This window comes from Leopardus geoffroyi, chromosome B1 (assembly GCF_018350155.1).
Source record: "Leopardus geoffroyi isolate Oge1 chromosome B1, O.geoffroyi_Oge1_pat1.0, whole genome shotgun sequence".
NCBI classification, from domain to species: domain Eukaryota; kingdom Metazoa; phylum Chordata; class Mammalia; order Carnivora; family Felidae; genus Leopardus; species Leopardus geoffroyi.
In genome coordinates, this window is record NC_059327.1 from 187,681,439 (window position 1) to 187,702,129 (window position 20,691).

The 20,691-nt window shown below is 39.9% G+C and overlaps 1 long non-coding RNA gene across 1 annotated transcript; it reads right to left on the minus strand.

The window, feature by feature from the left end:
• Window positions 1-520: 520 nt before the first annotated feature.
• LOC123583594 lies at window positions 521-18,801 on the minus strand. The gene is made up of 3 exons (XR_006704970.1): window positions 18,381-18,801; window positions 15,145-15,240; window positions 521-1,316 (listed from the first exon to the last, which is right to left on the minus strand). It is a non-coding gene; the product is annotated as an uncharacterized LOC123583594 (long non-coding RNA).
• Window positions 18,802-20,691: the final 1,890 nt, after the last annotated feature.

Consider the following 20,691-nt stretch of genomic DNA (forward strand, 5'->3'; position numbering starts at 1 on the left):
ACTCCTTAATATCTGCAGACCTATAAGTCTGCTCAAATTCTGGTTTTATACTAGGTCTCTGCTTCTGGCATGACAACGTATGCTACATTTTCCGTCAAAAAAGTCAGTTTAAGAGAACATACTGTTCAAAAGTCCATTAGGAAAAGAGTTCAGAAACTGTTATAACAGTTCATATCATGTGGTAGGAAGTGATTTCAATTACTCTACCAGTGAAGCTCCAAGGGGTCAAGAATGAGAGTCTAAGTAATAAAGAAACATGGGGGAAGAAAGAAAGCTACCCAGGCCATGATGTGCCAACAAAAATAATAAATATAACATCTGCCATATATTCTTGAAAGATCCTATACCTGTTTGTTACTGAGACCATTATACATTTCCCAAGACTACAGTAATGATACAGCTGTTACTGTTGGAAGCTGTCTTTTAAGTGTGCAGGGAGAAGTTATAGTCTATCTTTTAAAGAAGCCAGCACAAACTAACCATTTGTAGATGTTCTTGAAAGCTAGAAGTGTAATTTTGCTCCATGCAAAACAACTAAAAAAGATCTGTTGCTTGCTGGCTCCTCAAATATCCCCAAACACAACCTGTGGATAAGACAAAGTTAAGTGTATTGCTTACATATTAACGAAGAACACAACCTCTGCAAAGCTTTGGTAATGTCTCTGTGGGGGAACGAATTCAGCATTAATTGAGAATCAGAGATTTAGTTCGCTGGGGAGCTTGATGAGAACTGGGTAAAGATTAAGAGACAATAGTCCAGGGTTGTCAAAAACAGCAGGCAAGGATTTTTCAGGCAAGACATTCCAAGAATCTTAGGATGCAGACTGTGTGTTGATGTTTTCCATTGAAGAATTGATGGGTTTTTTGAAAGTCACACCTGTGAAGACAATGGAATAGTAAAGTCCTGTAAAGTAGATGGTTAGGTTATCTGTGGGTAGTGAGGGCAAAATAGGCATTTTAATTCTTTAGTGCCCAAACTGTGAGTAAGTGTTGGTAGTTTCAGTTCTCAACCTTTATCTTCAAGTCAAATAAGTTGTCTTCAAATAGGCTATGGTTAGGTAAATAAGCCATATATGAGATAATCTCTCCATATACATATATGTTTTTAATATAATGTAATCCATACAGTGTTTAATTAGTCTACTAGATTTGTGGTGAAGATGCCAGTAGAGACTGAAAATGATTCATTATGTATTTTTCTTCTTCATTTTGGAGTTCAGCCAATCTTTCATGTGGCTCCTGAGGTGTGGCCCTACTTAACTTTCAATATCCTTAGAGTCTTCTTAGCAACTGTAGAGAACTTCCGGTCACTGCACCTGCAATCATTCAAAGTTCAGATGGTTAACCCAGACACATCATCAACTGTAGTAAAAGTTGGGTCTTTTATCTAATTCTCTCTCCCTAATGCTTACCCCTAATTACTTAGGACTCAGAAATGTTTCAGTTTTTTTTTTTTTCATTCCTGTGTTATGCAGTATTTCTGAGATGTCATGGCCATTAACACAATGAAGCCTACCCAAGAGTTGCAATGTAAGGCTTAGAATTTAGTGCTTCTACTTCTCAGTTTTAATCCAATCTTTCTGCACCATATTTCTGATATTGTTGAGAGATAGAAGCAGAAAATATTCACCTTTAGCCCAGAAGGCTGACCTATACCCTGCATAGTTCTGATAAGGATCAAATACTGCTGGTTGCTACATCCTTAAAGAATTTCATGACTGCCTGTATATCTCACCAATAGCTAATATCGAACTGAATGATAAGCACCAAAGAAATCTTGAGAAAGTAGTTTTACAAGTAGAAATTTGAAGAAGCCATTTATGATCTAATACTCCCGGCACATTCCCTCCCCCTTGATCATAACCACCAGCTTCATACAGCAAAAGTGCAGGTCCTGTCTCTGTGCTACTTAAATGAACTTACTAAGTTGTACTGTCAGTGTCTCAAGAATTCTTTCTTGGCTGTCATGCTTGATGACCCTGCAACAGTATCAACAGATGATGAATCATAGAAACCCTTGGGAGGTCCGAAATCATCTTGCAGTTATATGAGTGGGAAAAATCCGAAAAGTTAAATTTCCAGCGTCATTTCCTTAAGCGATCATATCAATATGGCTAGTGTTCACCCGTACTCAAGATGAGATTGTGCAGTATATATTCCCATCTACCCTTGAAAGAACAGAAAATCCAAGCTTTCTTTAGGTTGTTAGTGTTTTACTTAGAGTCTAATTCACCTGGAGGATTTGGTCTCTTAAATCGTAGGAGAACTAACTCCTGAGGTGAGACTCTTACCAATTTCTGAACCAATTTACCCTCAAGGCTCCAGTGGAGTAAGATCCTGGTTAATGTGAACGTCTTCCACAGCAGCCCCTTCGGCTGCCTTACCCGACTGACTAATCTAGCTTTTCGCCCTAACAATCTTCCTCCACTAATAGACCATAGACTCTCAATTATCTGACCATCTGTTCTGTATTTATCTTGCACAACCTCTCACTCTCCCTAGTAGTCAGAGCCTGCTTCCAAACCGCCAACATTTCCCTGTTGATTGGCTCTTGACTTTCATATTAATGCATGCTCTATATAAGGGGCCACCAACTCTGTTCTTTTCTTGTGTAAGCAAACTACTTGCAATAAAATCCAAACTCAGCTCATCACAAATTGGCAACTCAGAAAGAATATCTGATGGGGAGAGAAGCAGGTCTCAAAGACTTTTAGACTTGTTCTTAGAGATTTCTCATTAATTTCCTCTGCTACTTAAAGAAGGTCTTGCTCCCAGGGTGCCTGGCTACCTCAGTCGGTAGAGTATGCAACACTTGACCTTGAGGTGAGTTTGAACCCCACATTGAGTGCAGACATTACTTCAAAAAAAAAAAAAGGTGCTGCTTGCTCTTTGACATTTTCTTCCAAGATGGGACACAGGACTCTTTCCTTAATTCTCCATAGTGCAGCTACACCCAGACTGAAAATTTAAAAATAATTTACTGAGTACTAAGAGTGAGAAGGTACTAACAGTGATAGAAATAACAGAAGTAACTTGCTAAAAAATAATCAATATTACACTATGCTATTTATCTATCTCCTACTGGGTGTTTATTGCAGAAATTTCTCTTTGCCTGGTTCCTAGTCTCTGCCCAGCCCCAGGTCTGCCTCAATGGAGCAAAGGTCATTTTCTTCTCACTACCTGGAAATAAACTATGCATGACTGGACTCTTTGGGGACCAGATGTAATTCCCAAAGGAGGATGAAAATTTTCTTTCCCATCTGCATAAGCCATGTTAAAGACAAAAACTGGGGGTGTTTGACTGGCTTAGTCAGTAGAATATGCGGCTCTTGATCTTGGGGTCATGGGTTTGAGCCCCATGTTGGGAGTAGACATTGCTTAAATAAATTAACTTTAAAAAATAAGACAAAAACTGAACAACTAAGGAGAATGATTTTATTCATACTATTGCAATAGGGACAGCATCTAGATCTGAAGATGAATTTCTCAGTAGGGTGGATTCACCCTAGACATTGTAAAGAGAGCAGTAGCTAAGTGACAGATGGGGTGATTTGCTGTTGGAATTGTTTTGCAATCAGACAAAGTCTCAGTCATCTCAACAGGAAATGTTTATGTCTATGTCTAGCTAGCTTCAGAGGACATACTTTTTTTTTTAAATTTTTATTTAAATTTGAACATAGGGTTCAAACTCATGACCCTTGAGATTGAGTCACATGCTCTTCCAACTGAGCCAGCCAAGCACCCCAGAAGACACATACTTTTAATGTTAGCTAATCACTCATGAGACGAAGAATTAGAAATTGACTAGGGGCAAAAGGGGAAAGGTCTCTGTCTGGCCTTGTTAGTAGGTTCAGGCAATAGAGAAAAGCGATGTGTTTGACCTTGTCACACCACCTTTCCTCTTATTGAAGACAACCATAAGGTTGTCCTTAAATAACTGCAAGGGAAACAAAGCGATGGGGAATGTACAGATCTACACCTTTGTCATTCCAGATTTGATCTTGGTACTTAAAGCTCAAATTCAGCCTCTGAGTGAGAAGTTAGTTGGAAGTGGAGTTGTTTTGGAGTCTGATGGATCATACACATTTTTGAATCATATTTTGAGACAATAACTACATAGTAGCATTTAAGACTGTGGACAGGATGCATCATTTAACTGTAAGGCATAAGATTACAAGAAGGGTGAGTAATTCTTGCAATATACCCCAAATCCAGGATCCTAGATTTCCATTTCCCATCCAGAACAACATGTCTGATAGGCCATTTGGATCAACTTTTAGAGAGCCAAATAGCCTTTTCCTTGAGTTTAGTGGTTGACTATTCTACTTGATGTGTGATGTTAATCCAAGTGCAACAAGATGTTTTGGCTATGGAGCAGACGCCTCCCTGACCATCCGGGAAGAGGTTGAGAGCTATATGATTGTCTATAACAACATGAGCCAGTGAGTTTAAGCTTATTTGTTGTGTTTCTATGGCAGAAATGGTATCATTTATTACTTCTGCATGGGTTTGGAGACCTTTCTATTTTTTCCAATTTGTAATTTCCATAGTGGATATAATAGCCTCCACAGCACACATAAAGGGAGAATTAATGACCCCTCTATGAACTCTCCTGAATAACTTATATTTGCCTCATTTTGTTTTTTTTTTTTTTGTTTTTTTTTTAATTTTTTTTTTCAACGTTTATTTATTTTTGGGACAGAGAGAGACAGAGTATGAACGGGGGAGGGGCAGAGAGAGAGGGAGACACAGAATCGGAAACAGGCTCCAGGCTCTGAGCCGTCAGCCCAGAGCCCGACGCGGGGCTCGAACTCACGGACCGCGAGATCGTGACCTGGCTGAAGTCGGACGCTTAACCGACTGCGCCACCCAGGCGCCCCTATTTGCCTCATTTTGAAGTGACCATTTAAATCTCCAGATGGACACATGGCCAACAGGTAGACTAGTGATTTTAAATAATTGGAAGTCCCAGATAAGGTTTCTGAAGATGTAAGGGAAAAAATGATGTGGGGAAGGCAGGTGTAGGCTTGCTACCACATAAAATGTAATATACTTGGCAGGGGGACACAGGCACTTTGGGGGGTGTAGTAATTAATAATAATAGTTGTAGTTCACCATTGGGTAGATCTGGCAGGAGGCCATAGTCATTACTTAAAATTCAACAAAGTTTGTAAGGTTAGTTGAAATGTAGTGAAGGAGAAGATGGTTATCAGAAATGAAAGTGCTGATGTGTTTTTTTTTTCTTATACCTGTTATGGGGAAAGTAGAGTCATGAGTTTTGGAGATTTTTTAAAAATTTTTGTTAACATTTATTCATTTTTGAGACACAGAGTATGAGTGAGGGAGGGTCAGAGAGAGAGGGAGACACAGAATCCATAGCAGGCTCCAGGCCCTCAACTGTCATCACAGAGCACAATGTGGGTCTTGAACTCATGGACTGTGAGATCATGACCTCAGCTATAGTCAGATGCTTAACCGACAGAGCCACCTAGGTGCCTAGAGTTTTGGAGATTTTAAGAGACGTCTTGATTATGTTGGGAATTGCTGAGAAGTTGGGGTTGATGAAGTGGAAGTGTTTGAATTACCCATATAGACCATTAAGGAGAAAGTCTCCCTGGGATGTGTTGAAGGCAATGGAGTGTCCAACCCAGTGGTCAGGTGAGGGAGGGGTTGAGAGTGTAGGGACAGTTGAAAAAAAAACAGAACAAATTGAATGAGAGAGCTTTGTTCTCTTTTTGTTTATATGGTGAGACAGGACAGGACAGAACAAAGAGGGGCAAAATCATTTCAAGGTATTGTGTAATAAGGGGAGCATTGGTTCCAAGATTGATGGAAATAGAAGAAACAGTTTGACGAAGAGTAGACAAAGAAGGCAGGGATTAAGCAGGGAACCCCTGGAGGATCTTGTTTTGGAATCTGGGGTTGAAGCTGACCACTTTTTGATGCTGTGTGCCTGTTTGGTGGGGCTTTGGAAAGCAGGGTACTTCATGCTATTCTCTGCTTCTCGGAGCTCTTGAAAGAGCCTTGGTTTAAGGTCTTCTGTTGGATCAGATTTCTATTTAGGTGAGGCTGCCGTCTTCCTTAATTGTGCAACATGAGCTCAAGGTTGTATTCCTTGTAGATTTGCAGCAATACTGGTGGTTAGGAGGACAGAGTTAGGTCCCTTCTACTTGGATTCAGGATCAGTTTTTCAGACCTGTCTTTCCCAGAAAACTAGGTATCTGACCTGAAAATCATGTAAGGGCTGAGGTGGGAACTCTGGGCGAAAACAGAATTGACCTGCTAGTCATAAGTATGAGTGTATTTAATAAGACCTGGGCAGTATTGAAGGTTATTGGATTGAATCATATTAGATCTCCTAAGGTCAAAGAGGGATAGTAGATCTTCCCTGCCCTGACTGTAACTATTTCATAAGGGCTGAAGTGGGAGGAGCAAATAATGGTCAGAGATAAAGGCATGACTTTGAACCCAGGCAAACACAAGTTCCTCGGGGAATTTGGTTGTTTTGGCCCATTCCTTTTTTCCAGAGAATGGTAAGAAGGATGCAGTTTTGTGAGAGTAGAAGTATCTGTTGAACATTAGTGAGTTGAGTACCTCTATTACTAGAGGGGAACCAAGGGACTGTCCAAGTGGTTATTCTTAGCTACAATGGTGGCAGTGCCTATTTTCAAGGGAAAGCTTCCAACCATCCTGAAAACATGCAGACTATGGTTTAGAACATATTCCTATCCATGAAACATTAAGAATTGAATAAGATCCATTTACCAGTGGAGAAATGAGACAGAAGGAGCTGGCTCTCATCCTTGTCCCACATTTACATTTTTACCAGGATTGTGTTCCTGGTAGATTGAGCCAGTGGAGGTTACCTACTCAATATGAAGGCAGGTGCACTCCCACTAATATTTGTGCAGGAGAACTTTATTTCCTTTGCCATAGTGTCTAATCTCACAGAGGTTATGGACTAAATTGCAGGCAAGAGAAGAGGACAGACCAAAGCAGGTGTCTCCAAAGCTAAAAATAAATAAAGATAGAAATCTCCCCTGTTTATAATTAGCCTTTTCAACTTCAGGTGCTACCAGTTCCTATGCCTTAAATTCCTTAAGAGTTTCTGTGTCTAAAGGAGATTGAACAAGAGGGGCAGGGAGGGTAGTTGAGAAAGAGGGGTCTTGGAGAGCAGTTGTGTTAGTGTATTTGTCAACCAAGGAGTTTACTTTCAGGAGTCTGGCTACTAGTCTGAGGTTTGATTTTAAGAATTTTTCTTGGAATTCCTGGGAATTACAGATTTTTATCATGTCCTTGTCATCAATGTCTGAGGGCCTCTAAATGTTTATGTCTTTTGGCTGATCCTGTTACAGAATTATCTTTCTAGGAGATCCCATTTGGTTTATGTCTCAAATTAGGTAAAGAGTGGGAATATGAAATAAAGGCTTGATCCCAAGTCATCAGCATGAGTTAGTTTGACATAAAGGATATATTTTGTAGAAATGTAATATTGTCTTTCTGAAAGGGGGCTATCAGATCATCTTGGGTGTAAAACACTTAGAAGAAATTTTCATGACCTTATTACTTAAACTTATGTCAGGTAGCATGGGACAAATACAAGCAATGAAAGACTGTAAAAGGGTTCTACCACATTCTGGCCTACTTGATGTTATTGGCCCAAGGTCACTTCAGGCTAAGGGCTCCAGAAGCATTCAAAATGCATTTCAAGAATTCATATTGATTTTGCAGTCTGATACCAAAAGAACTTCTTGGGTTAGACTCTCTCTCTCAAAATGGCTCTAAGTGCTTATAATTACATTTCAAACATCTGCTGCAATAATCAGGTCTGTGCTAGTTTTTGCAACACATGGATTGACAGACACCATCCTTACTGACAATAGTTCTGATTCAACCTCAGCATGAGTGGTGAGAGTTTGTAGTTGGGAACCTTATCTGAGCTGTCACCATTATGTCTTATCAACTCGAAGCAAATGGCCATCCCCAGATGGATGGTGCAGTCTACTAAGATTGCCTTAAATAAGAATGTTGGAAGAACTGGACTCCAATGTTTCCCAGATTTTTTTTTTGCCCCAGGGTTAACATTTTCATTTTCAACAACTGGAATTGAATTTTCTGAATTAATTATTGGGGGGAGGAAAGGAGGTGGTGATAATTCAAGACATACTATGATGGTCTCACCTAGAGCAGAAGTCAGTCTACCATCTATTTTTACGAAGTCCACAAGCTAAGGTGATTTTTGCAGTTTTAAATGGATAGAAAAAAATCCAAAGAAGAATAGCATTTTATGACACATGAAGATTATATGAAATCCCAATTTTAGTGTCCATAAATCAAGTTTACTTGGAATACAGTGGCACTCATGAATTTATGTTTTATCTATTGCTACTTTCACCATGGTAGTTGTAACAGACACTCTAGCTAGCAAAGGCTGAAATATTTACCACTTGATTCGTTACAGAAAAAATTGGCTGGCCCCTGCTCTAGCATGCTGAAGACAAAGAAAAACTCCCTCTGGAAATCAGTTCCATATTTTTACCTATTTTTGCCAATGGGCAAAATTTTGCTGGAGACTATAAAGGACTAGACTAGGTATTTATCTTTAAAAGACATATATGGCAAAAGGCCCCAATTCAATGATTGATTGATAAGATCTTCTTCCATGATGACTTGGTAACAACAGAATCCTTAGAAGTGCCTCCTCGGGTGCCATTAGCATGGAATATTTAGCTCCGTCTTCTAAAAACTGAGTAGTGACACAAAAGAAAAAAACTAATTTTCCTGGATTCCTGCAATAGCTCTAGAGGAGTCAGCTGGAATTGCCATACTTTCTAGTAAAACTCAGAGACAATGTCATAAAAAGCTGTGCCATAAAGGAGAAAAGGGTTCTGTTAACTCACTAGTAGGGCAGCGGGGTGGAGGCTAGAATGGGGCTGGTGTGGTATGCAGGACAGGTGATTTTGTGCTTTTAGTGTTACTGCTTGTAGTAACTTTGGTGTTTAAATTGGTGTTCGGCATCTTTGGTGTTCTAGGAGGCAATTTAAGAAGGGTTAATTTAAAATAGATATTGTTCTTGATAAATAACGAATCTTCCTGTCTCTAAGTGATCTTATTAACTTTGTAAAACAAGGAGAAAGTAAATGATCATAGGGACTAATCAGCAATCCCTATTATTACATTATTCGTTTTTGAAAGGCTTTATTCTACTTTGTCTTTCTTTCTCTGCTGCCTTCTCTCCTCCCATACATTTAAAAGTTGACTTCTTGGGGCGCCTGAGTGGCTCAGTGGGTTAAGCCTCCAACTTCAGCTTAGGTCATTTTCTCTTCGTTCATGAGTTTGAGACACGATAGGCAGTGAGGAGCCTGCTTTGGGTCCTCTGTCCCCTCTCTCTGCCCCTCCCCCATTTTGTGAGCTTGCACTCTCTCTCTCTCTCTCTCTCTCAAAAATAAATAACATTAAAAAAAAATTTTAAGTTGACTTCTTTGGGATAGATGCTCACCAATCCCTTTTCCTTTCTCACTTTAATTTTTCTACTTAGGAAAGTTCATCTTCACCTATGCTTCAAATAAAACGTTTATGCTCTAACTTAAAAAAAAATTTACCTCCAGTCCTTGCTGAAAACTCCAGACTGTAACAGTGCCTTCTCAACACTGCCACCTGAATGTCTAAAAGAGACTTCAATCTCAACATGTCCAGCAAACACTCCTGATCCTCCCATGCAAATCGGTCTTCCTCCAGGGCTTCCTGTCTTGGTAAATGTCATCCCTATGCAGCTTGGCAAACCAAAACACTGGGACTCATCCTTGACATCCCCCTCTCCCTCCGTCCAAATAAGCAAAAATGAGGCTCGTAGTTTCTTAAACATGGTGTCAGTCATAGATACCCACCTCTCTTTACCTCCATTCCCATCCTCCTAGTTTAAAGCTACCAGAATAATCCCTCATCTCTGGCTACAGACACCTAATTTTGTCTTTAGACACCATAATCTTTTCGTATGCTGTTTCCATTCCCCTCCAATCCCTGTGCAGGAGCCAAAAGAAGCATATAAAACTGCAACTTTTATTGTGTCTTCACTCTTCTTTAAATCCTTCGATGGCTTCCAACTGTTATTAAGGTGAACGACGTTCCTAATGACCAAAGCCACAAGCGCTGCAAGATGTGACCTCTGCCTGCCTCACACGTCTCTTGGGGTGGCAATCTTCTCTCCGTTACACTCCCTGCAAAATTGGTCTTTTCTCATTTTCCCAAATGTTCTATTTTCTTTAAGGCTGCAGGAGCCTTCCACAGACAGCTCTCAGTTCAGCTACAACGTTACTCACGATAGAACCGCCTGGAGACCACTAACTCCATCAGAGATATAAAGCCATTGAGCCTCAGAAGGGTTCAGGTCCTCAGTCTCCATCCCTAAGCTCCCAGGAATCTCCTTTGAGCCTATGCAAATTTACCCACCTTGCCCTCAGAGAAGTGATCTACATTTGAAGGGATATTAAAAAGAGCAATTTTGTTCAAACCATTTAAAAAAAAAAAAAAAAAAAAACGGGGCGGGGAGGTGGGGCTTCCTTGACAATGGGTACCTTCTTCCGTTACAGTTTTTACACATCCACCTTTAGGAGTCTTCCTTCAAGACAACCTTCCTGGAACAAGTAAGACATATTCTGTGATGCTTTGCTGTCTACTGCTGCCAGAAAATTGAAAAACATATTTAGAGTTTTTTGCTCAGTCTGTTTCTAAAATCAGTCTTTTTTTTTTAGTCTGCCTTTTTAATAAAAGGTAAATGCATGTATAAAACTTTTAAAAATCGAACAATAAACAAATTTACAGGATGAAACGTAAGTTTCCTCACTGCTGATCCTTCTCCCAGAGGTAAGATTTCATTACTTACCGTTTCTTTATACTCTTCCAGAAATACTGTATGTATACACAGCATAAAACACACACACACACACACACACACACATTTATTTATAGAAATGGGGGTCCACTATATCCCTCTTTTCACCTAACTAGGAGATCAGCACACAGAGGCTTTCTCATTTCCTTACTTCAAGGCTTCACTTGAAAGAAAGTGTCTTCTAGGTGATAGGATGGAGATGGTAGCTAATACCATGGTGATAAGCATTTTGCAATTTTTAAATGCATTAAATTATCATACTGGCACCTTAAACTTACACAGTGTTATGTGTCAATTACATCTCAATAAAGCTGGGACAGGAAGCAAAATGGTTTTTTGTTGTATCCATTGATAGTGCCTCTAATCACTTAGGAGAACAGTTGACTTCTCCAAAAGTCATCGGATATTATCTAACTCTCTGATTTTTTCCAGTTCGAAGGGTAAAAATTAGTATCTTGATTTTTTTTTTTTTTTTTTTGTAGGTTGCTTTGATTGCATTTCTTTATTATTAGTGAGGCTGGGGCACCAGGGTGGCTCAGCATTGGACTTCAGCTCAGATCCTGACCTCATGGAGCATGAGTTCGAGTCCCGATTTGGGCTCATAGCCTGGAGTCTGCTTCAGTTTCTGTGTCTCCCTCTCTCTCTGCCCCTCTCCTGCTCAGGCTGTGTCTCTCTCTCTCTCTCTAAAAATAAACATTAAAAAAATTATTAGTGAGGTTGAGCATTTGTTTTAATGTTTATTTTTGAGAGAGAGACAGTGTGCATGCGCTTGTGGGGAAGGGGCAGGGAGAGAGGGGGACAGAGGATCCAAAGTAGGCTTTTGAGTTGACAGCAGAAACTCAAATTCCCAAACCTGAGTGGAAGTTGGATGCTTAACCAACTGAGCCACCCAGGCGCCTGAGGCTGAGTATTCTTTCATATCATACTTTCATATCATATCATACCGTATATTTATCCTTTTGTGAACTAGCTATTCAGATATTTCACCTGTTTTTCTTAAGTAGTTGAACGTTTTCTCACTAATTTGTAAGTTTTTTATATTTCATTATCCCTCTAACACATGTGTGTATGCACACACATACACCTAGGTGATTATATACCTGCATATAAATGTCATTTTTAAATGTGGTTTATGATTATATATATTTTAAGTTTATCTTTTAATTTGAAAGAGAGGAAGTGTGAGCGTGAGAGGGGGAGGGGGTAGAGGGAGAATCCCAAGTGGCTACGTACTGTCAGCTTGGAGCCCCGTGCGGGGCTGGACCTCATAAACCGTGAGATCGTGACCGGAGCCGAAATCAAGAATCAGACGCCTAAGCAACTGAGCCACCCAGGGGCCCCATGATTATATTTTTATATTTAAATCTTTGATGTCTCTTTTATGAAAGAGAGGGATTTGGTGATAAGCAGTGAGTAATGATAGCTGGTAAGTTTTAAATAGCAATTATCCTTTTACCAAAGGAATTTAAGGAGTTTACAACAGTGATTAAGTGAGTATGTGTTTGTCCTCCCCATCTAACAACAAATTCCTTGGTGGTAGTGGCCAAGCCTATTTTATTCATTTAATTTGCCCTTAGCATTCAGAAAAGTGCTTTACACGCAGCAGACTCAGGAATTATATTCATTCACTTATTTGATAAAATGAATACATTCCTAAAATAGCACTTAATTTTAAAATTATGTTAGTAACTCATGTACATTATAAAACATGGAAAATGACAACAGTATAAAGAGAAACATAAAGAAGATGTTCAAATTTGCTTGCAAGCCATCCAGAAATAACTGTGACTAACATTCAGCGAATTGTCCTTCCTATCATTTTGTCTATGTCATATACTATTGGGGTAAAGATAGCATAGCAGACAGTTTTGTTTTTTCTGCCATCAAGTATGTATTTGGGGAACTCACCTTATCCCACACTTGTTCAGTATGTGTGTTTTCTTTTTCTTTTTTTAAAGTTTATTTTATTTTTTATTTGTTTTAAAGTTTATTTTGTGTATGTGTGAGAGAGAGCGCGCGTGCAGGGGAAGGGCAGAGAGAAAGGGAGAGAGAGAATCCGAAGCAGGCTCCATGTTCAGTTTGGAGCCCCCCTCAGGGCTCGATCTCATGACTGTGAGATCGTGAACTGAACTGTTATCAAGAGTTGGTCGCTTAATCGAGTGGGTCACCCAGGCACCCCTCTTTTTTTCTTTTAATGAGTTTTCTAAAACTCGGTTTCCTTCCTTCCTTCCTTATCAAAGTACAACTGACACACATTACATTAGTTTTAGGTGAGGTAAGTGTATTTTCAACCCAGACTAGGTTAGTTAGTCCCTCTCCTGGGAATGCTGGGAAAGGGGATTGTTTTGTTGCTATTTTTATTTTTTACTGGGATTTTACAGTAATGTGAGGTTGATATTGAAGGTGGAGCTGTTGGTGGCTCTCCAACTGCAGGGTGAATAGTTCCTGCCCACAGAACAAAGCCCACAGAGTGCAAAGAGATGGAGAGAGAGACCTGGGAACATTGCTTCAGAACCTAGATCCAGCTATGCCTGAAACAACTTCCTATTTATGTGAACCAATATGTTCCTTTTTGGTTTCACCTAGTTGGAGTTGTGTTTCTGTCACTTTCACCTGAAATAATTGTTAACTAAAATAGGAGTAGTTTCGATAGAATTTCATGGTGCTATGGGCAGGGACCTACAAACACCTGACTCCTGACTTCCTCCTTTCAGAGTTCTGGAGGGAGGAGGTTAGGGATATGAATACACAAAGACAAGAAGAATAAAATCAGAAAATATTTTTAGCTCACTGGGTAATGAATAATTCCCAAGGGGATCAGGTAAAAATGAGTCACAGTACTGGACAGTGCCCTAGACAGAATCTCTCTCTTCCCTTGAGACTCTATATATTGCAATATTAGCTGTCAGAGAGGTTGTTTTTATTTTATATTCCCATCAGATGGGACTGAGTTTTATATAATGAAGATTAGAGAAGCTAATTAAGTGGATTTAGAATTTAATATACAGAGGTTTTACAGCCAAACAGGCTCCAAATAGATGAGCAACTTTTCCTGATAGGGACAGACAGGAGTCATACTGCTGAAATTTTATCATTTATAATCTAGCAATGATAGCATGATATGTTCATATAGTTTCAAGAGGTAAGTGCAAGTATGAGAAATTTCAATGCACAGTCAACTGAGCTGAGAGTGGAGTTCATAAATAAAAGTTTTCCTTAAGTTTCCATATGGCAACTCAGTTGCAGTTATTTGATCGCCAGGAAAGACAAATTCATGAATGGAGAAATGTTACCCATTCTTTGGCTTATTTTTTCATTCATCGATTCATTCAACAAATATTTATGGAGTGCCTATGGAATACTAGGCATTGTTCAGGTGCTGGGCTTACAGTAATACAGAAGACAAAGGCTTTTCTTTCTTGGAACAGACATTCAGAAGCATCTCAGTTATATTGAACTGAACTTGGAATGTACATACATCTGGGCACCTGGGTGGCTCGTTGAGTGTCTGACTCTGTATGTCAGCTTGGGTCATGATCCTGAACTGTATTGGACTCCATGCTGAGCATGGAGCCTGCCTGTGATTCCCTCTCTCTCTCTCTCTCTCTCTCTCTCTCTCTCTCTCTCTGTCTCTCTCTCTCTCCACCCCCCCCATCGCCACTCTCCCCCACTCTCTCACATTCCTTTCTCTCTCTAAAACAGAGATAGAGAGAGAGAGAGAGAAGATACGTATATCTGTATGATGAGGAGTGTTCACTTACAGAGAGATGAGGACAATTGAGGTAATTACCTGGAGAAATAGAACTGTAAAACTCAGTCCGTGTGGAGAACACAGGCTTGCTTTTTCCTGAATTTTCTGTATGATTCCCTCAATTCTCCATTTTGCCTTCCTAGTAGAATCACTGTCTAAGAATGTCCACTGCACTAATTTTGCTGGAATCTAGAGATCCAGAGATGAAAGAAGCTGTATATATGTAATTGTAATGTGGTGTTATTAACAATGAGATGCTTTTGCAGCTTCTAATGTTTATAATGATATGTTATGGTTACATAGAAAGTTTTTCCCAGTGATTTCTTCCAGGCATTACTTCTTTGCCTGTCTAATATTCCTAGAATATAGGAGGTAATTATTAGTCCCTTGATTCTGCAGGTAGAGAAACTGAGACATTAAGTGAGTGACTTATTTAAATCATAACTTGTGACCAGATTATAAGAAAGTCTCATTATAGGCTTATAAGGGAAACGAACCATACCTGCAGTCTTTCCAGTTCTTCTGTTCTGGATTTTATTTGAACCAAAGGTATGACCTGAGATACCTCTGTACAGCCTGTAGGTTTCAGCTTCTCCATCTGGAATATGAGGCAATGGGCTAGATTCAGGTTCAGTAGGTTCAATAGGCACCGATCGTGCAACTCATGTGCCAGGTGCCTTCAGTGTTGTCATACTTAATTAAATTAAGTTTTAAATTCAATTTATATTAAATCTTGCAACAGATGAAGAAATTCAGCCACCAAGATGTTAGGTAAGTTGCCTAAGGTAACCCAGCTAAGGATAGAGTCGGTATATTAATCCAGACTTCCTGACTTCACTTTTTCCTCCGTATTTTCACACTTCTTTTGTATTTTAGCATGCTATGGAGTTATACAAACTATACATGCATTTTGACTCATTGACATATAAACGAAAACAGTCCTGTTACCCCAAATGCAGGTAACGTAAGGAGAGCAATAACTAATATATCTGAATTAAAAGTTAAAAATTTGACTAAGTTTATATAACCTAATTTTATGATTTAGCAATGTTTGAGGCTTTTGGGTGACATAGGAGGGTGTTTAGAAATGTGTTACAAAAAAAAGCACGTTACAGAAATCCAAATACCACAATGTTCAATGTGTTATCGATATACTGATTCAGAGGTTGATTCAAAGTAATGATTATTTTATTGAGAAATGTATAACTTCAAATATATCTTCCCATTCTGTACAGCTCAACAAATGGATTTTGACATGTTAACTAACACTAAGGAAGAAGGAAGCTACTGGGTTCTTAAAAATATAGATGGAAATTTATGACTGACCTATCTCCTACTATGTCTATGATTAATAGTAATTGGTGGATAGGTTTTGACCATTATAGTTGGCACATAGGACTAAAACTTGTAATAACATAGATAGGTGATATAACAAGGCAGGTTATTTACATCGTCTTTGGGAGGTAGGTCTCAGGCAATACTACTATTTGAAGAAGCTAGCCACATCTCTGGTGTGAGCTATATTTCTAAATTTCCCCAAAGTCTGTTGTTTCATCTGTCATGTAATGTGTTTTCTGTGTTATTTTAAAACATTTAATTCTGCTATAAAAACAGAGAGAAAAAAAAGGAGAGTAGATGACACTAGGTAGAGAAGCAAATCACTTATGAGACATGATAGATTCAGGAAAGGAAAGGAGAGAACATGAGCAGAAAACAGATAAAAATGATGGGACAAATGAGAAAATGACTTCTAGGCAGAAAAGGATTGAAGAACTGAGGATGCACCAAATATTTATGGTTCAGTAAACAGGGGTGGCATATAAGGTACTCAATATTTATCGGGTTGAGAACCAGCTACCCACTGGCGATACCCAATCTGACCCTGCGTGTCCTCTGTCCAAGCAGCACAGATAAGACCCACAGCTGCTTAGCAGACAAGTCGTAACTGTGCTCAGGCACAATTGTCCCCACATCCCTCTAATAGAACAAGGGAGATGCTGGCCCCAGATACGTTCTGTCTGTTGGATCTCTTTGCTCAAACTTCAGCTCTGCTCCTTGTAACTATAACTATACCAGCAGTGGGAAGATTGATTTTTCTGAGTTAGAAAACAGACAGATGGATAGACGGACTCCAACAGTTCAAATGAACACCATGTGGCCCAGGGTCCAGGGGGTGTTCCATCTGTCACATTTTATTCTCTGTGGGTTGACCAACCCCACCTCTTTCTCCTGCTTCTCACCAGGTGCTTTATTATATTTCTTTCTAATTTTTTTTTTTTTTTGAGAGAGATAGAGACAGGAGGAGAGGGTAGAGGGAAAGAGAATCCCAAGCTGGCTCCACACTCAGCAGGGAGCTCAATGCAGGGCTTGATCCCACGACCCTGGGAAACCAAGAGTCAGACACTCAACCGACTGAGCCACTCAGGTGCCCCTCTCACCAAGTGCTTTAAATGAATGTAATCAACTGCGCGATTTGAGTGTCTTTAGCTGAATGGTGGGCCTTCCACAAAACTCTGTGTAACCGACCTCATCGTGTGTTTGGAGGCTACTAGGTAATTCCTCACATGGCACGGCTGGCCAATTTTTGCCTCATATTTCTTCTTTGTATTTACAACTGATGGTAATTACACTGGAGTGGGCAAAGAATATACTATTTCAGAAAGATATTTGGTCATCTAAAGAGAACATTTAACTGTCACAGCGATACATTCCAATAATAGTCTGGCTGCAGCAGACAAACAAGAAAAGAATTCATGGTTCAGCAGGATAAAATCATAGTGCTTAAAAGCTGGTTGTAGTTCAAACTCATTTCAAAAGATGAGATTTAGTGACTTGTCGAAGGTCACTATTTCTAGTAACTAGTAAGCCAGAACAGGAGCCAATGCTGTCTAAAGAGGCTAGGGGGTGATTTGAGACACTACTGCTGTTCCTATCTGGGTCCTGGGTAATGACTGAGCATGCGTTCCAGCACAAGTTATGTAATGACTAAAAATATAAACTACAGCTGTGAGTTTAATGGATTAACATTGGGGCGCCTGGGTGGTGCAGTCGGTTAAGCGTCCGACTTCAGCCAGGTCACGATCTCGCGGTCCGTGAGTTCGAGCCCCGCGTCAGGCTCTGGGCTGATGGCTCAGAGCCTGGAGCCTGTTTCGGATTCTGTGTCTCCCTCTCTCTCTGCCCCTCCCCCGTTCATGCTCTGTCTCTCTCTGTCCCAAAAATAAATAAACGTTGAAAAAAAAAAATTAATGGATTAACATTATGTGTGTTTTTTTAATGTTTATTTATTTTTGAGAGAGAGAGAGAGAGAGACAGAGTGTGAGTGGGGGAGGGGCAGAGAGAGAGGGAAACACAGAATCCGAAGCAGGCTGCAGGCTCCGAGCTGTCAGCACAGAGTCCGACTTGGGGCTCGAACCCACGAACTGTGGGATCATGACCTGAGCCAAAGTCAGATGCTTGACCAATGGAGCCTCCCAGGAGCTCCAATAGATTAACACTAAATAATGCAAAAATATACAGAGAATGTCTGTTTGTTAACAGGGTTTATAGAGGTGTCACTGAGACATTTCAAGTCCCAAAAATTGCTCTTCCTTCCCAAATGCTGTCAACTTAATCATGACATTACACATTGCCCTTTGATTCTAGAAGACCAAACTTTAGTCAGCCTCAAGTTAGTTGATTTTAGCTGGACATTCTTGCCCAGTTATCAAAAATATTTAATTCACAAAAGCTTTTACTCACCAGCTAATGCATATGAAGAACCGTATTGGATGTTTGGGACATGAAAATGACCAAAATTTAAGCTATTGAATCAACAAACACTTTGGATTTCCTTCCATGTGCCAGACACTGTTCTAGGAACTAGAAAACCACAGTAACCATGCATTAAGCCAGAGAATATTCATTACCAATAAAAATAAGGCTTGATTGCCAGCCCAAGTATGATCTCAATGACCCAAATGGTGGTTTTCTCTTTCCGATTCCTCCTATTATTTTGGAATTTTCCTTCAGGCTTCTTGCCTAGTGGTCACAAAATACGTGCTTCAGCTCCAGGTCTCCTGTCCCCACAATATGATCTCTAAAGCAGGGAGAATGAGGGTGGTGGGAGAGATATTCTCTTGTAAGTATCACACAGGGCCCCTGCCTTGGTGGCTCACTGGGTTAAGCATTGGACCTCAGCTCAGGTCATGATGTCATAATTCATGAGTTGAGGCCCTGCATGGGGTGAACTTGAGCCCTGCTTGGGGTGAACACAAGCCCCACTTTGGGTGAGCCCTGTTTCTTTCTCTCCCTCTCTCTCCCTCCCTCTCTGCCCCTCATGGGATTCTCTCTCTCTCTGCCCCTTACTCATTTGCACCCTCTTTGTCTCAAAGCAAGAAAGAAAGCAAGAAAGCAAGAAAGCAAGAAAACAAGAAAGAAAGAAAGAAAGAAAGAAAGAAAGAAAGAAAGAAAGAGAAAGAAAGAAAGAAAAAGTCTGTCACACAGACAATTCCTGTCCTGAGGCTTCTCTGTAGACAGGCTTCTCAGATTGGTGTTGACGAGGAGAACTTTCTGTGATGTTGAAACTATTCTATAGTCTGTGCTGTCCAAAATGGTATTCACCAGCCACATATAGGTAGGGGGCACTTGGGTTGTGGCTAGCATGTTGAAGGAACTGAATTTTTAGTTTAATTGTAATTAATTTAAATTTAAATACTCACATGTATCTAATGTCTACCATATTGGACAGCATAACTTCTGATTCTTTTTGGCTAGAATGAGGTCACCAAAAGTTTGGGCAAGGGAGGCTGAGAAAACGATTAGCTTTTTCAGTCTCTAAGGGAGAAAAGATTTGGGAATGGATGCTTGGGAGAAGCAAGTGTCTGTGATAAAAAGGAGATAAGACAGTGTCATAGAGCTGGTGTCATGTGGGAGACTAAGGACAGAAAAATGTAAACAAATAAATTTTAAAAGGTAGCTATCTTCAGGTTTGAACAAGCCATGTTATCTAGACTCCGTTTAGATGATTGGTCCAGATTTCAGAGTAACTTAATAGGGAGTGATTAGAGGTGGGCGTAATTTAAGAAGGCGGTTGGAAAAGCCTCTAGGAGCTAATAGTTTGGTAGAGGAAGAAGACAAAGCATGTAAAATAAATTGTTAACAATAAACAGGGTGGCATCTGTGTATATACACACATATTTATTACATATTCACACATACATAGTTATACACTGCCCCTATTAGGAGGAGAAACAAAGTATTTTGGAGTGTTTCTCTGGTGTCTCCCACAAGCCTTACATAATATAGCAAGACAAGATTGGTAGCATAGAAGCTTTGGAATGTGGTCCACCTACCATCCTTAAAGCAACAGTTGGTGCAACATAGCTTTACTACTGGACTGTGGGTACATGAATATGGTTAATGAGCAATTTCTCAGTTTCTATAGGATGTTCTAAAGTGGGAAATCACAAACACAGTGAAAACTTTGAAAGGATCTCTTAAGTCCTACAACTTCAAATCCTATGATGCTCATGATGCCTGAGGGGGGATCAGCAGTAGATAGACCTGTCTGGCAAGAGGCTGTCGGAGGGCCTGGGGTAGCATAATTAAAGCACAGTTTTTGATCTGACGCAGGGTAAGTGATGGTAAGTTTCAGACAGCATCATCCTCTATTTTTGTACATGTGGAAGGACTTCTTGCCATTTCCTTACAAACCCATACTGGTACAGAAATGCTAATAACAAGGGGTCCTGTGGTTCAAAGGACTACAGCGTTGAGAGATATTTTTTCTAAAGTTCTTGCCAGCCTTAATGCATTACTAGCTTGTGATCTATAATGATTTTTAATTTTCAGAGATAGTATGAGTGATTCCTGTACAAGAATGGCTGAAATTGTCCATATAGTAAGACATTTCATTTCCTCTGTATTTCTCCTTGGATGAGTGATACTACTTGAGTTTTTTTGTTTTTTTTTTTTTTAAGTTTGTTTATTTACTGAGAGAGAGAGAGAGAGAGAGAGAGAGAGAGAGAGAGAGATGGGAAGGGGTAGAGAGAGGGAGAAAGAGAATCCCAAG